The following is a 16,201-nucleotide window of genomic DNA, read 5'->3' on the forward strand; positions in this document are numbered from 1 at the left end:
GAGTGTGAAGAAATGCTCAAGATTGTGCAAGGATGCAGAGACTCGCAGCTAGAACTCGCGGGTGACTCGCGACTGGTAAGCCGCCAAAGCTGGCACACATGTGAAGCATGCAGGGGAGTTGAAGAGTCATGCCAGCTGTTGCACTATAGGACAAAAGTCCCAGGCTGGCTAAGCCGTTAGCTCGCGGCTTGAACTCGCGACTCAGCCTAGTCACGAGACCAAGTCACCATACCACCCTGTTTAAGAAAAACTGACTTTTCGCATTCCTTCTCAGCCTACTATATATAGACCCTTATACCCACGATATTTAGAGAGCTTTCAGAGAGAATTTGGAAAGTGAAACCCTAAAGAAAAATAAGATTAATTCATCCACAATCTTCATATAAAGACTCTTCAAATTCCTCTACTCTCTTCCTCTTTATTGTTAAATCCTTGAGAGGTACATTACTAAAACCTTTTCTCACCATACCCATATCTCTGAGAAGGCCATTTGGTGTTTGGGAAGCAGTTAAGAAGGGACCAATTTCATATTGGTTGATGCTATGGTCAAGTAGTGGAATCCGGTAAGTGAAAGAAGAAATAGGTTCGGCGTAACCTCGTTGGAGTAGGAGCTTGGAGGGCTTAGGTACATTGGGTAAATTAGGCTTGAAGGGTCTTTTGCTGTTCATGTATCCCAACTACATTCTTTAGTGGATTGTTTACCGCTTGGAAGGCGACGGAGAGGTTTTACACCGAGGGCTTCGGTTTCCTCTTCGATAACATATCGTGTGTTGTCCTTGTGTTTGCATCTCTCTTCCCTTAATCTTTTCCATTTAATTTTTGCCGTGGATGTGATTTTATTTGGTTTAGAATGTTTATCAATTCTATTTTAAGCTTTTGTTCATATTCCACACATTAATTGTTTGTCATTAAGCTTGAATTGGTAATTTATAAATTGAGAGTCTAAACATTCAAAGTGTTTTATACACTATTTGAACTTTCAGTGTGCATGTGAGATGCATGACAAGGCACTCACAGGGAAAAGTGTGTGAAACACACAACCAATGTTTAAAACATGTTAAGAATGTAAAAACATAGTAATCCCCAAAAATTGGTACTCATTGAAGTTCAAAACAATGAGAAAATGCCATTTAGGCATTTCATCAAATACTTAGAGTGCATACAAACCATTAACACGCAAAACAATGCATGAATATGATGAAATCTTGCCTAAATACATGTTAAAAATGCCACTTAGGGCCAACACAAACACAAACAAATACAATGGGACACAGCCCAATCAAGAAATTTAAAAAAAAAAAAAAAAATTGCAAGAAAAGTAAGTTTTCCTAACCCTTTTCAAAAATAATCTAACCCTAGAAATCCTAGAATCTAAGACTTAATCTAAAGAAACAAGAGTGAAAAAAAAACTATTAAAACATACCTTAGTTGAGTCTTAGGAAGGATTGATCTTGAGTTTTGGGTGAGATTTTGAGGGAAAAGATGTTTTGGGTTGAGAAAGGCACAAAGGAGGCAAAATAGAGATATTTGAAAAATTGTCAGTATTTGGCTTTAAAAACTGCAAAACCACTCATTTTTCGGGTAAACTTCTCGCGAAGGTACTCGCGAAATGGCCTCTAAAGCGCCTTAATAGATTTCGCGGTAGCTTTTACTCGTGAAATTCTCTGTGTAAATTTCAGAGAATACTGAAATTTGCTTCCTCATTTTCACAGGTAGGTTCTTACTCGTGACTTACTCACGAAAATGCATCTGAAAGAGTTTTTCAACAAAAAAAAAAAAAGGAAAAGAAAAAGAAATTGACAGTTTGGAAAAAACCATGAACACACAAAAACATAAAAGCACTTTCAAAAACATATAAAATACTCAAAAATCTTTTTGTGTTTGATCATCAAGCAATTAAGTATACACATCACACTTGAACACGTACAATCACACAAATAGAATAGGCATTCATTAAATATTAGACTTGTGTGTTGTGTGTGTGGATCAAGTAAGTATTAGTCCATAGTCTAGTATGAAACTTCAATAATCAATTCAATCAAGTTATACACGACTATTACAAAGTCAAGTGACCTATCTCACTTGTAAAAATGAACATATATGACCTCTCACTAATGTGTTTACATTTTGATTGAAAGTTTTTTATTTGGCTTCCATTTTTTCATGCTTTTGATCAAATACAACTCAAACTGTTGAAAAACAATGCCGTGAACTTTTTGATATATTTTTGACAAATAAGCCTTTGACTTTGGCATCATACATTTTAATATATATTTGCTCTATCTTTTCCTAGTCAAACTAGTTTTCAAAGCAAAACTTTTTCAGCTCTTTCTTTTTTTAGTGATTGACATTTATAGAACTTTTTTGAAAAAGAAAAAAAAAATGTGAGGAGATAAATAGGCACAAGTCTATGTATGTATCAAGATCAAGCAAGACTATTAACCAATCATTCATGACAAGCTTGAAGATCTATTTACAACAATTAAATGTAGATTTTTAGATGTTGCTCACACTTAAAGAATGTGCATACATAACAAACTAAGCTCGTAAATGCACTATGCCATTAGTACGGAGGTACTAGGCCAAACTCACATGTGACATATACAACACAAACGATCAAACTTTTTAAGATTTTTTTACTTTTTATGGGTTTTTGAATTTTTCAACACACTCAAAAAGAGAACAAACAAAGTAAGATCAACAAAAACATGGAAAAACAAACAAAGGCTTGAAAAAGAAACATGCTTAATACAGAAGCAATGACACAAGAAGATTGCATATGTCATGATGCATGAACTACAACCCTAATACATTGGAAGAATTAATGCATGAGCATAGTGAATGCATGGGCATAGTGAGTGATCATGCATGAGTACCTTTCTTCACCCACATTGTACAAGTGTTTTGGGTGAGATCCTTAGATGGAGGGGTACGATCGACATAATTCTCAAATCTCAAGGTAAAGCTAGCAAGGCATGATGAAATGTTCTTCAACATTTTCATAACATCTTTAATGATTTTTTCCTCATTTTCACATCTAGCTTGAATTTGCTTTGGCATTCTTCTTGAGTTATCTTGGCCACGTAAAGAGTTAGCCCTCTTGAGTGCCTGAAACTTGAAGCAATTTGGTCTTATGTGCCATTGCATGCCACAATGATAGTAAAAATGCTTCACTTGAGGTCCATTTTGACTTTTGGGTAATGACTTCTCTTTTTCCTTTGGTTTTGGACCAATGGTTCTCTTCGCAATAGTAGGGGTCTCAATCTCGGGCTTCTCTACTAGAGACTTTTCTACATTTTTGGCCAATATGAACCTTACTTCCTTCTTAGGTTCACTACTTGAGCTTCCTTCACCAGTATAACCTAGACCAATCTTGTCACCCCCTAAACCCAAAAGGGTCCAAAGCATGAAAAACTGAGCCTTAAAGAGATATTGTAGGGGATTTTTTTTTTTTTTTTTGGATAAAAGATAAATAAACATTGTGAACTCTCCACATTATAAATCAAAGCTCTATGCATGAGACATTTACAAACAATACAAATAACAAATGATGCCTCCAAATATACATGAAATTCCAAAACTCCAAATGGATTAACATATAATCACAATTCTTCCTAGGATGGGCAACCTTAACAATAGAATCTAGGCCTACTATGCCCAAGGCTAACAAATCTCAAGAGCCCAACCTCTAATAGAATTAATCATGGCCTCATTGAACATAGCAAGATCGAGTCACCAAGAATGATTAAATGATGAAAAACAAAATTTCTCAAAATAATACCCTGAAACTATATATTATAATCTGTGAGCACTAATAATATAATTCCAAAGCTATAAAATCTAATATACGGTAATTTATCACAAATATACCATACTACCACATAAACTAGTCAGGGAATCCATCCATTCACAATTGGCATGATTTTGTCATCTATGGTATGCAGTCTCTTGGCTCCATGTACAGCGGCCCCACCTATACTCTCAAGGTTTTTCTCTCCTTTCATGGGCAGCAGGGAGAAAGCGTCAAATAGGACCTCTTTTGCATGTGGTTTTTTGGCCCCATGGGAAGTAGCCTCATCCACACACAATCAAGGAACCTCTTCCTCCCATTGGCAGCAGGGAAGAATACATCATCTAAAGTGAAAGGGCACTGACCTAGATCTGATTCCATTGTCACAAAGATTATGGAAACCAAATCGGGTGATTACCTGGAAATCACATATTGTATGGTGTTAAAACTATATAAAGCTCACATGTTACATTACTTTCAAAAACCTAATCTATATCAAGGTAGTTTCAGAAAAGTCTCAAATAATCTAACTTCCATAAAGTTTGTAAGATTTTCAACTTCATTCTTGTCAAAAAGATTTTCTATCAATTTCTCAAATAATGAGACAAGATAAGCATCTTTAAATTTTCTAGTAAACCATAAAATCCATGAATTCATTATTAAAGATTAAATCAAAGATGCTCATATTTTCCATACCAATAATTCATGCATTTCTCCAAATGCAATATCAAATATGATGCATTTTCATATATATATATATATATATATATATAGATTACGACACAATAGTTTTTGGAAAAATATAGTTTTCACGGGTTGTTTTCAAAAGCGTGTCTAACCCAAAAACAACATTTATGCAACATGGTTATTTTTCAAAAATTCCATCAAAAAGCTACTTACCTCAGCAGTCCAATCCAAATTTACCTCAACCGGGCACCACATTCAACCAATCAAGTTACTAGTTCCGTCATCAAGTATCTTAAAACCTAGAAACACAAGTATCAAGCGTATTATTAACAAGGCCTACTACAAAATTACGCTATCAAATTTGTCTCCATAAATCGGAAATGATTCCCTCAAAAATCAAACCTAAGCCCCTAAAGCCTAGCTTGACCAGCCCAATACAAGTACCATACCCAATAGGGAACCAAATAAGCATACAAGAAACTAATAGGACTACAACACAACCAAAGCCTTTAATTTCCCTTCCGCAAACAATGTGCATTTACCAACTTGATACAACACTTGTCACTACCAAACTATGATAAAATTAGCCAAAGCAAAACACTTGTCAAAGAAAGCACATATGAACTTACAAGCTAAACCACACCACAAAAGCTTGGAGTAAAATCCTTAAAGTCTCAGCATTTTAATCACACTTTCAGATAACTTCCAACAGGTCAACCCTTATTATAAAATTCATTTGGTCCACTTAGTGTTATCCAAAAGGCTTGAAATTAAATAGGGAGAAGCTATTATATGTCTTGTATGTACCACCAAAAATTCAACTCAAAATAATTTTTCTATAATTTATTAAGAATCACATAATGCAGCTTACTCAAATCTGCTAGGGATAGATTTACAGTCCCAAAAGAAATTTATTATAATTGTAATACTATTCCAAAAGTTTTGAGACTTGATTAATCTTAAAACTACATGTGTTAACACACATAAACAACTAGGATTACAACCCATAACCTAATATAACAACCATCACAACACAAGTCAAGAAATTCAATCCTATAACTCATATAGGCAATTCATCAAACATTTGATAAGCAAAAGACACATGCTCACATTACTTGCACAAATATATAGTTAATACCACAATCACAACCACATATGCCAAAGACATTTCAAAATGCAAGAAAATCCTCTCTCAAAAATTGACCCAAATCTCCCATATAAATCAAAAACCCAAATGATTTCTCAAGAAACCCAACTCACATGGTTTCCAAACAATAAATCCATATCACCCCATTAAATTAAAAACCTCCAATCAGGTTTTAAATGTCACAACAAATGTGGCAAAACAACCCTTAAAACAAAACCCACACAACAAAGAGCAATCTTAACAATATAGGATAAAAACCCAAAGATATTAGAAGATGGGTCATGGAGATTTTACCTTACATTCATGTTGGGAGAAAACAAACCATGGAGAAGAGATTGATGACCAAAATTTTAGAAGCTAACTAAGAGACCGAGAGGGAGAAGAGATTCGGGGGAGAGAGAGGTGGAGGGATTTGTGTGTTTGTGTTTGTGTTTGTTTTTTGAGTGTGAAAGAAAAGGGGTAGATGGTCAAGAGGGAGAGAGATATTTGTGAGGATTTATGGTTAAGAATAAGTGGGTAGGTGAGGGGTGTCATGTGTGGGTCTAAAAATCTGACCCTTCTTTTTTGTGTGTGTGTGGTGGGGGGGAGGGGGGTAAAGGTTGGGGTGTTACATTCTTCCCCCCCTAAAAGAATTTCGTCCTCGAAATTAAACCCTTCTTTTGTGTGTGTGTGTGTGTGTGTGTGGGGTAAAGGTTGGGGTGTTACAAGTCTTTTCATTGGCCAGTTTTTGAGAAGATAGCATGCTGTCAAGTTTGTTGGTGGAAATGCGCTCCACTTTGACATTTACTTGAATGATTTCAAGTTCAAGAAACTTGATTTTTGTGTAGGCATTCAACAATTCTTCCTTCAGCCCTTCAACTTCACACTTTGCCTCCTTAAGTTGCACAAGTGTGTACTTATGCTCTTCTTCAATTTTCTTCATCTTATTAACTGCGTTCTTTGCAACCTTGGCATATTTGCCACAATCTTCAAGCAACGCATCATACACTTCTTGAAGGTTCTTCTCACTTTTGTTGAGGCACACATCATCATCTTCCGAATCATCAACTTCTTCACCTTCGGAATGCATACCTAGCTCATCAACCAAGTCCTTAACTCATCTCTAGAGTCAACTGCGGTAATTGTCATGAAAGCTGAATAATTTCCCTCACTATCACATTCTCTTTCTGCATCAAAGTTTGAGCTTTTTGAATCACCAAGGGTGGTTGCAAACACTTTACCCTTTCCTCTCAAATAGTTTGGACATTCTTTCTTGAGATGTCCATGCCCATTACATTCATAGCACACGATTCCTTGAGTTGATGAAGAGTCTTTCCCATCATTCTTGTCATTTTTTGAGGATGAGAATTTTCCTTTACCAAATGACTTCTAATTGTTCTTCATCTTAAGAAATTTTCGGAAGTTCTTCGCAAGAAACGGCACCTCTTTTTCTACATCTTCTTCATCGATGGAATCACCCATTCTCTCATTTATAGTTTTAAGAGCAAGTGATTTGCTGAACTTGTGAGAGGGTAGTCCAAGCTCATAGGTTTGGAGAGATCCAATGAGTTCTTGAATCTTTATCTCATCCAAATCTTTACTCTCTTTTATGGTTGTGACCTTAGCCCGGAAGCTTTTGGGTAAGGATCTCAAGATCTTCCTCACCACTTTGGCATCTTCAATCTTCTCCCCAAAATTGAGCTTGACAATCACTATCTCATTGAGTCTCCCTTAAAAGGAATCAAATTACTCATCGTCGCTCATCTTTACTTCTTCAAACTGAGTAGTGAGCAATTTAAAGCTTGGTGTCCTTAACCTTCTTAGTACCTTCGTAGGTTGTCTCAAGAATGGTCCATGGCTCTTTGATGGTCTTCACATGTGAAATCCTATGAAACTCATCAATAGAAACACCACAAAAAATAGCGTTAATCGCTTTGCTATTAGCGTTTGTCAAAGTAAGAGTAGCCTTATCCCATTCGGATTTGGTAGTAGTGGGTCTTACATACCTATTCTCAATAGAATCCCACACCGTTTCATCAATAGCACAAAGAAAAGCACGTATACGTACTTTCCAAAAAGCATAGTTACTCCCATCAAAGTATGAAGGAGCATTAAGGGATTGAGATCTATATATCTCACTTGAGGTCTAGGATCACACCAGGATAATGAAATTCGATAAGTGTACCTACGTTGATATCAATTGAAAGCTCAAATTTGTGCAAAAATACAAGATCTTGTTCAAACCTCGAATTGAAATTACGGTTAGATAGTTTTTACTCTAACTTATACAAAGTGCGAAACAAGAGTAAATAAGCATAAAGAACCATTATCACTACCTTAAGCCATATTCATCCATTATTAACAATAAAAGGAAAGCTTAAAGAGTAGGGAAGAGAGATGCAAATACAAGATAACATCGAGACGTGTTATCGAAGAGAAAACTGAAGAACTAGGCAAAAAACCTCTCTGCAGCCCTTCAAGTCGAAATTAATCTATTAGAGAATAAAGTTGGAGTACACGAATAACAAAAGAGCCTCTAAGCCTAGTCTACCCCATGTACTTGAGCCCTTCAAGCTCCTGCTACCAATTGACTTTTTGGAACCTTGTCTTCTCTAACTTTCCGGATCCTGTAATTCAGTCCGATTGCATCTGCCAATGAATGGCTCATTCCAATACTTCTTAGTAGCACCGAAATCTCACTTTACACTCAAGATGGGTCTAGTACGTGTTTGAACTAATAACCTCTCAAAGATGTAGAGATGGAGAGGTAGGAGTTGAGGAAAACCATAAGGAAATGTGTAGATGATTGTGGGTATAACAATTTTTAACTCTCAAGTGTAATTTCTAGGGTTTTCTCTTTAAAAAACACTCATTACAATTTGTGGATAATGATAGAAAATATAGTATGGGTAAAGACATGGTAAAGCAAAACATAACTTTTTGCCTAACAGAAAGTTTCGCGAGTCCTTTGCAGGCTGGTCTTACTCGCGAGACACTCGTGAAAACATACAACTTGGCATGACTCTTCATTTTCCAGTCATGTGCTCTACACATGGCTCTTTTCGTAGGTAAACTTCTCGTGAGACAGTTGCAAGCCAGTTGTGAAAACCACTTGTTCATCCTTTGAAGCTTGAGTCTTCACCGATCTCTCACACTCATCCCTTCAATTAATCCCATATACATACAGAGAAAATGATTGAAGAAATTACTATCAAATTTGGTACGGAATTAAAGTCAACACAACATAGTTGGAAATCACAACTTTACAACAATTATTCTATTTTATTTATTGAAGTTTTTTTTATGTTATATGTCTTGGTTGTGTTTTAGAAAATCTTATTACTTTTTCATGCGAGTAATCTTGTGTTTGGATAGATTTGAATTGCATAATTCCTTATGTAATGCTGAGAGTCAACATTTGAAGTAGTCTTTACTGTTCTTTTGTATTATATAATGTGCAAGTCAGGTTTTTCACTCTATCATTTTGCACTAGTGATCTGCGCTGAATTGAAGTCCTATTTATTAATTAGTTCATTTGAGTCAATCCATTGGTTTCTAGATAGGAGCATCCAAGCTTGAACAAACCCTCTTACCTCAAGCACATGGGAGGAGGTATACTATTAGTTCTTCATGATGTTGTTTTGAAATTTGAAAGAGTATATTAATGAGTAAAAACTGATTCGGTTGTGAGTGCTTTATTAATTTGTCTGAAAGAATATGTATGTTACTAACCATTAAGATCGAAGAATATTTCTCTGGTAATAGTTTGATTGACACTGCTATAAAGTTGCAGGTCTTTAGCTTGAGCATCAACTCTTTGATCACTTCTAACCGTCTTTGTAGGATGTCTCAAGTTTGGTTCCATTAATTGATAGATCCATTGAGAGTTTACTAGCCTTTTCTTGTACAACCTTTTTTTGGCCCTATCTTTTCCTTTTTCTTTATTGCTTTGTTCCATTTTCTTTTACTTTTTCTAGCATTTTATTAGTGTTTTTACCTATACCAAACTGTTTAGCAACGATTGAAAGTTGTCTCCCCCAATTCCTAGTAAACATAGAGAATTCATTGACATCCTTTAAAAAGGTTTTCTTTTTCTTTTTTCTTTTTTCTTTTTTTTTTTGTTGTGGGGGGTGGGGGGCGGAGGAAGTTGCAGCTTCTTTTGTAATATATATATATATATATATAATGCACAAGCAGTCTATGAGGTGCAAATTTATTCTTTAGTTAAACTTGTTATCAATCAAAGTAAAAGATTTCTTCTTTTGATTACCAGAAAACTCAACTGTCATTGAGGACGTGGTAATTGTTTCCAAACTTTTCGTAATTCCTTACCTTTCTTTACCTTAAATTAAGATTTAAAATGTAGATTTTAATATGTCAAGAAGGATACGAATGCTTCAGGTGCTTATCCTTTTTATAAACCTGTGTGTGTGTGTTGTGTGTGTGTGTGTGTGTGTTTGTATGTATGTGCATGCATGTTGGTTTTCTTAACTAGGTTGTACTAGACAGTAATTGACTCTATACTGAGTACTTGTGTTAGTTTGAAGTAATTATAAAACACTTGGATTGTTATTTGAATTTGATTTTTTTCATAGTCATTTAGTTAATTACATGCTTGTGGCTAACATGAGATATTCAATTTAAAGTAAATGTATGACACAAGAATATTGGAGGACGACTCATGATCTGCTGTCAAAAAATGAGTGCTACTTTTTGTATGTTTGCACATATAGCATTCTTTTACCGTTTCTTGTTTGTTATATCTCTTAATGTTTAGGTACTTATTTTCAAGTCATAATCTTTTGCCCAATGTTCCTAGCACTTATTTCATTCCAAAATAGAAGGTTATGAGCTATTATTAATTTTTTTTATTGCATTGGTCAATCTTGAACCTTCATAAGACAATACTAAAACCCATCTCATTCCAATTCTAGTAGATCTAATGTGTTGTTATTATCAAAAAAATATCTAATGTGTTGTTCCAGCTTGAAGCTAGACTAGTTTTGCCATTCATTTGTACAAAAGAGAGAAACATCATTAGTTGACTTGTCCCTTTTTTTTTCTTGAAATTTTGAGATTTCCTTTTGTAATGGTCATTAGCTTCCTATGTGATATGAGCTCTTGCTCAACTAGGACCTCCTACTTTTAAAAGTTTTATGTCTAGAAAGAGATCATGGATTCAAAATCTATTTGGTATATGCAAGTGATAACTTACCATTTTTTATTTTTTTAAAAGAAAAAAGCTTCCTATGTGATTGTGATAACAGACATTTTTGTTTTCAGGGTGCAACCTAATGTTAGGTAGCGATTGGATTGCATTTCCGGGCAGCGTTTCAATGCTTGCGTTTCCTTTTTTTTTTTTTTTTTAATTTATTTTAATTGAGAACAGTGTTTTCACATGGGATGTTGTCTATTAGTGGGTCCTGTGCACAATGCACAAGACCCACTACCTCTTTGACCAGTAAATTTTGCACTGAAATGTGTTTGTTAGTGGGCCCCTTGCACTATTTCCAGGACCCACAAACCTCTTTTTTCACATAACTTTCATTAAAAATAGGTCACACGATACCATTCACACATTTAAAAATTATTTTACTATATTGTTTTTATTTTTCAACAAAATAAACGGTATTCAAACAGACCCTTAGTTTAGTGTAATAAGAAAATTAATTTTGCTTTGGGAAGGTAGAAAGCTTTTATTCTGGGAAGGTAAAGAGCTAATAGAGCTGAAAAGAAGTGGAGGGTTGTATTCACTTATTTTGAAGGTTTTTAGTAAGTCTGGTAATAATCACCCGCATCTTACATTTTAATAAACCAAAAAAAAAAAATAAGAATCGAAACAGGTCAAGTTTTTCGTAGTGAATCTTGCATGATCGAGTTGAGAGCGTCAACAGGCTTGAAAATATAATATCATGAAAATGCAAGAGAGAGTCGTAAAAAGCTGTGGGTGCATGAACTTCTGGTTCTTTGAATAATTACGCTTTGAATAATTACGTTAAAGTGAAAATAGTAGCTAGTATCGTGTATGCACACACGTCAAGAAAAAAGTGATTGCGTAAAATGTCTGAAAATATAGATCCTTTGCATGAAGTTTCTTGGAAGACTCCTTTAATTATCACAACCTTTCTTTCCCTAATCTCTCTCTCTCTCTCTCTCTCTCTCTCTCTCTCTCTCTCTCTCTCTCTCTCTCTCTCTCCTCTTCACCGATCTAATCTCACTCATTCACGTTTACCCAATCTTATCTTTAGAACTAGATCTCTTTTACCAAAAACCTTTATCTTCAGATTTCATCTCTAAACGACAAGATAGCATTCTAAAACAAAAAATTACCACTCGGCAAAATGGAGCTTGATGCTTGGACCAACTCCAAAGAAAAGTCCAAAGCTGCAATAAGATTCTCTCCATTAAATACTCCTTTAGCGGCTTGTTTGTTAAGTAAAGGTCATGGATACTAAAAGGGGAACATCTAGGTTGTGCCTAGTAGATGTATAATCATTTTGATTTGGAATTAGATTTTCAAATTTATTTATTTAAAATGGCTTGATTTTTATTTTAAAATTTCTTGCTTGGGGTTCATTTTATATGTTCAAGGATTTGAAATTCAGATTTTAAAATCTCTTGCCGGGATATATACTTGGATTTGGATCAACAGAATGTTTTCTTTTTTCAATCCTTTTGCATTTGACCTAATTGAACAAGTTAGAGTCATGGTTTCAAGTTTCAACTACTATGATCCAATCCACTTAACAATTAAAAGATCGGTTATTGGATTGATATTGGGTGCTTCTATGGACTTATTTTTTAGGGTTTTACTAATGTGTGCTCTTAGGATATATATTAATAAAGTATTTAAAAAAATTATGGAAAAATAAAATTATTAACTGTTTTGATATTTTTTTATTATTTAATTTTTCATAAAAACTTTTCAAAAATGGATAATTAACGTATGCTCTGATTCTATTTTTTATATCCATAAATAAATAAGAGTCATGTTAACGAGTATCTTTAAGTTAATAGTTAATAATTCATTTTAAAAAACTTTTGACCCAATTTTTATGAAAAATGAAAAAAATGTCAAAAAATTAATTAATTTTTTTTATTTTTCTATAAAAATTTTCTTTAAATAGATTGTTAATAATTATTTTAAGAATATATATTAGTATTTCTCTATAAACAATATGATGCTTGCATATTTTCCAACACAGCGTTCTAAAAATACTAATTGGAGGCCCAAAGAAAATCTTAAAGTGCACATCATTATGTTTTACTTTACATTCTAAAATCGATGGAGAGAAAGAGAGCAAAACTTTTGAATAAACATCTTTGACCACGGAATCAGTGTGTGTGAGTGTGAAAATATTTTCACATTAAATTTAGCAATGCAAGATTAACAAAAAATTGCAGCCAATACCCAGCCATTCCAGTGGTGGATAAAGAAAAACCACTAAAGGACTCCGAAAGTTGAGAAAGTGTGACCCAAGTCTGTATCCAAATCCCAATGCATGCATAGTATTCTCAGGGATAAAAGTTAGGCCCGAGTTTTTAGTTGAGCTTGACCCAATTCATAATGTCACTTCTTTTGAATATTTACCACACGAAATACCTCTGTGACTACATCTACCTCTCGTACGTGCACTAAGCCCAAGGAAGTCATAAAAATACCTATTATATGGTTATCCAAGAGCATTCCTATCTCAAAATTCTATTCCATCATATTTTATTATTTCAAAAAACTAATTTATCAATTATATCACACAATTTTACAATATTCTTAACATCTCAATTTTTATTTTACAATACAACACATTAAGATAATATTTTTAAGTGAATAAAATATTAGTTTTTTATTTTTTTGAGCTACAATGCAATTCTACCCCTTTAGAATTGCACTGTAGCACTACTGTAATTTTTTTTTTTTTTTTTTTTTTTTTTTTTTTTTTTTTTACAATAGTTAGTTTTTACAAATCTAGATGTATTGAAGGTCTTGGACTTTTATGCTAAATTTTCCCTATATATGGCATATGCCATTTCCAATATGAATGCTCTAATAGATAAACATATTGAAACAGCTTAAGAATCCTTGCAAAGAAATAATACTGGGTTGGTTATAAAAGCAAGGGTAAAATTGTTTAGTTAAATATTGTTTCTTATCATTAAACGCTCATGTATATATTGTAAAAAAGAAAGATATATTTTCTTTATTGTTTCCCATTTTGAACAAAATATGTTCTATAATCCTTTCTGCAAGTAATTGGTCAATGATTAAGGCATGCCAGGTTGCTTTTATGTTCTTGAACTAGTAAACATATTAAGGCATGTCACAAAGTTTAGAATTGTTACTAGTGATGGAGCCAGAATTTAAGTCCAGGGGGACAAGATTGTAAGATGAAATTAACTTTAAAAATATTAATCAATATTTAAAAAAAAAAAACAAATACTTGTTAATCAAAATAAATAACAATGAAATTAATCATTTCTTAATTTCATATCATCAATGAATGAAAATAATCAATTTATTGTTAATAAAAATCAATGTAAGATAGGAATTTAAATTCATAAATTTTAAACATCTAATTTAGTTCGTTCAAATAATTTAAGCCTTGTGGTTGAAAATTACTAAGAAAGTTAAGTGATTAGCTAGAAAAAGTGTAATGAGTACGTGAGTGATGATGAAGGTAAATTTGGGATAAGGCAAAAAAAAAGCAGGGACAAGATTGGTATGATATAAACTTTGGAGTGTAAAGCCCATGTAGTAAATTTTTTTTCCTTATTTTTTATGCCAGGTTTCACAGTTCCCAAGACTGGAGTGTTTTTATTTTTTTTTTTTTTATGTTAGCAAAAATTTGTTTCACGTATGGTAGTATGTATGTGAAATTTATGGTGGAGCCCGGGGGGGCAGTTTCCCCCTCTCACCACCCTTGGCTCCACCCCTGATTGCTAAATGATTGAGCAACATGAAGAAATGTTTCATTTCCATTTGTACTTTGGAGGTTTGGGTTTGATTTTTCATTTTATTTTAGCTAGAGTGAGGCTCTTCATGTACCCCAACAACATAAGGAACAACTGGGTTATTGGGTTTGGTAAAGCTTTTAAGGGTATCTGGGTATTTCACGTTTAAAATAATAGAATTCATGTACTTAATTGGGTTGGATAGTTAGGGTTGTTTAGACATTTTAACTCTAAAAGGGATGCTAATCTTGAAAACTTCCCCCAATCAAAAGACAAGTTAGTCCACATAAAATTGTGAGAGTATTATAATGTGCACAACTAATTTGAACTATATAATTTAGATGGCGGGTAGTATTGTGACTCCAAATAGGACGTTGATTTTAAAAGTTTGAAGCATATGGCACATGTTACACACAAGCTTATAATTACATTCTTTAAAAAGAAAACCGTATAATTTATGATAGATAGTTACAGTTTCTTTCTCTTAAAGGAACCATATAATCAATATAAATAAAAATACTAAAAAATATTTCAGTGACCTAAAATTTAGGCGCCAGTTTCTTTTGATTTTAACGTTTTTCAATTACAATCGTTACCTTTCTTTTGGTTCCTAACCTCTGCTTTGCATGCTCAATGTCAAGGGGGATAGGTGTTTCATTTCCATAAGGATATACTGTATAGAATAAGTTTTTAAAAATATTGTTAATGAAGTATGAACCATGATTAGAAGGTTATTCACATGAGACCCGGACCACACGGAACGCTAGTTTGCACACCTTAAACCGCATGCATGAGATCCATACCCAGACCCAGAAAATTTTATTTTATTTTGAACAAAATATCAAATAAACTACAATACCAGAGGCAACATAGAACAAGAAGAGTAAGCATCTTAGAACAATTAAGATATTTTTCAGTGTTAAACAACTTGGCTAATTAATCAACTGGGGACATACAAAATCTTCAAAATGTAAAGAATTGCTATCATTTGTAGAAGGAGTGAAGAGCATAATAACTATAATTCTAATATAAATCACACACTGCGTTTGCCTGTTACATATAAAAAAATAAATTAAAAAAAAAAAAGGGAATATGTTGCATCATGGATGTGATAATTTTTTATTTTCTTACGTTTCATGAAGTATATACATCTTACCATCAAACACTAAACGAATCATTAAAACCCACACAGTTTGAGAGTCCAAGAAATACAAACATAATCAACCCAAAGAAAAAGGAGAAAAAAGAAGCTTCTCAATGTGAAAAATACACGCATCTACAAATTACAATTTCAAACATGCTCCGCTTACACCATCTATACACTTACATATAACTAGTTGGTTAAAATACTGCATACTATCCTCACTTAGTTTAAGTAAAACTAATAAAATTCACGACAAAATAAAAACCTTATTGGTAGGAAAATCACAAGATGACAAATAAACTGCAGCAACAAACCTATATATCAGTGATATTGACCAACAATTATCCAAAAGATTAAAAAAAAATTATTGCTTAAAATTTATAGCTTGACAATTTTGAAAAACACCGAATATGTTTTTCCTTTATAATTGTCCATCGGTGTGTTTCGTATAAAAATAGGCACAGTTTAAATTATGTTTTGCCTTTCTCATCCAAAAGTCACCCTT

This window comes from Quercus lobata, chromosome 3 (genome assembly GCF_001633185.2).
Source record: "Quercus lobata isolate SW786 chromosome 3, ValleyOak3.0 Primary Assembly, whole genome shotgun sequence".
NCBI lineage: Eukaryota > Viridiplantae > Streptophyta > Magnoliopsida > Fagales > Fagaceae > Quercus > Quercus lobata.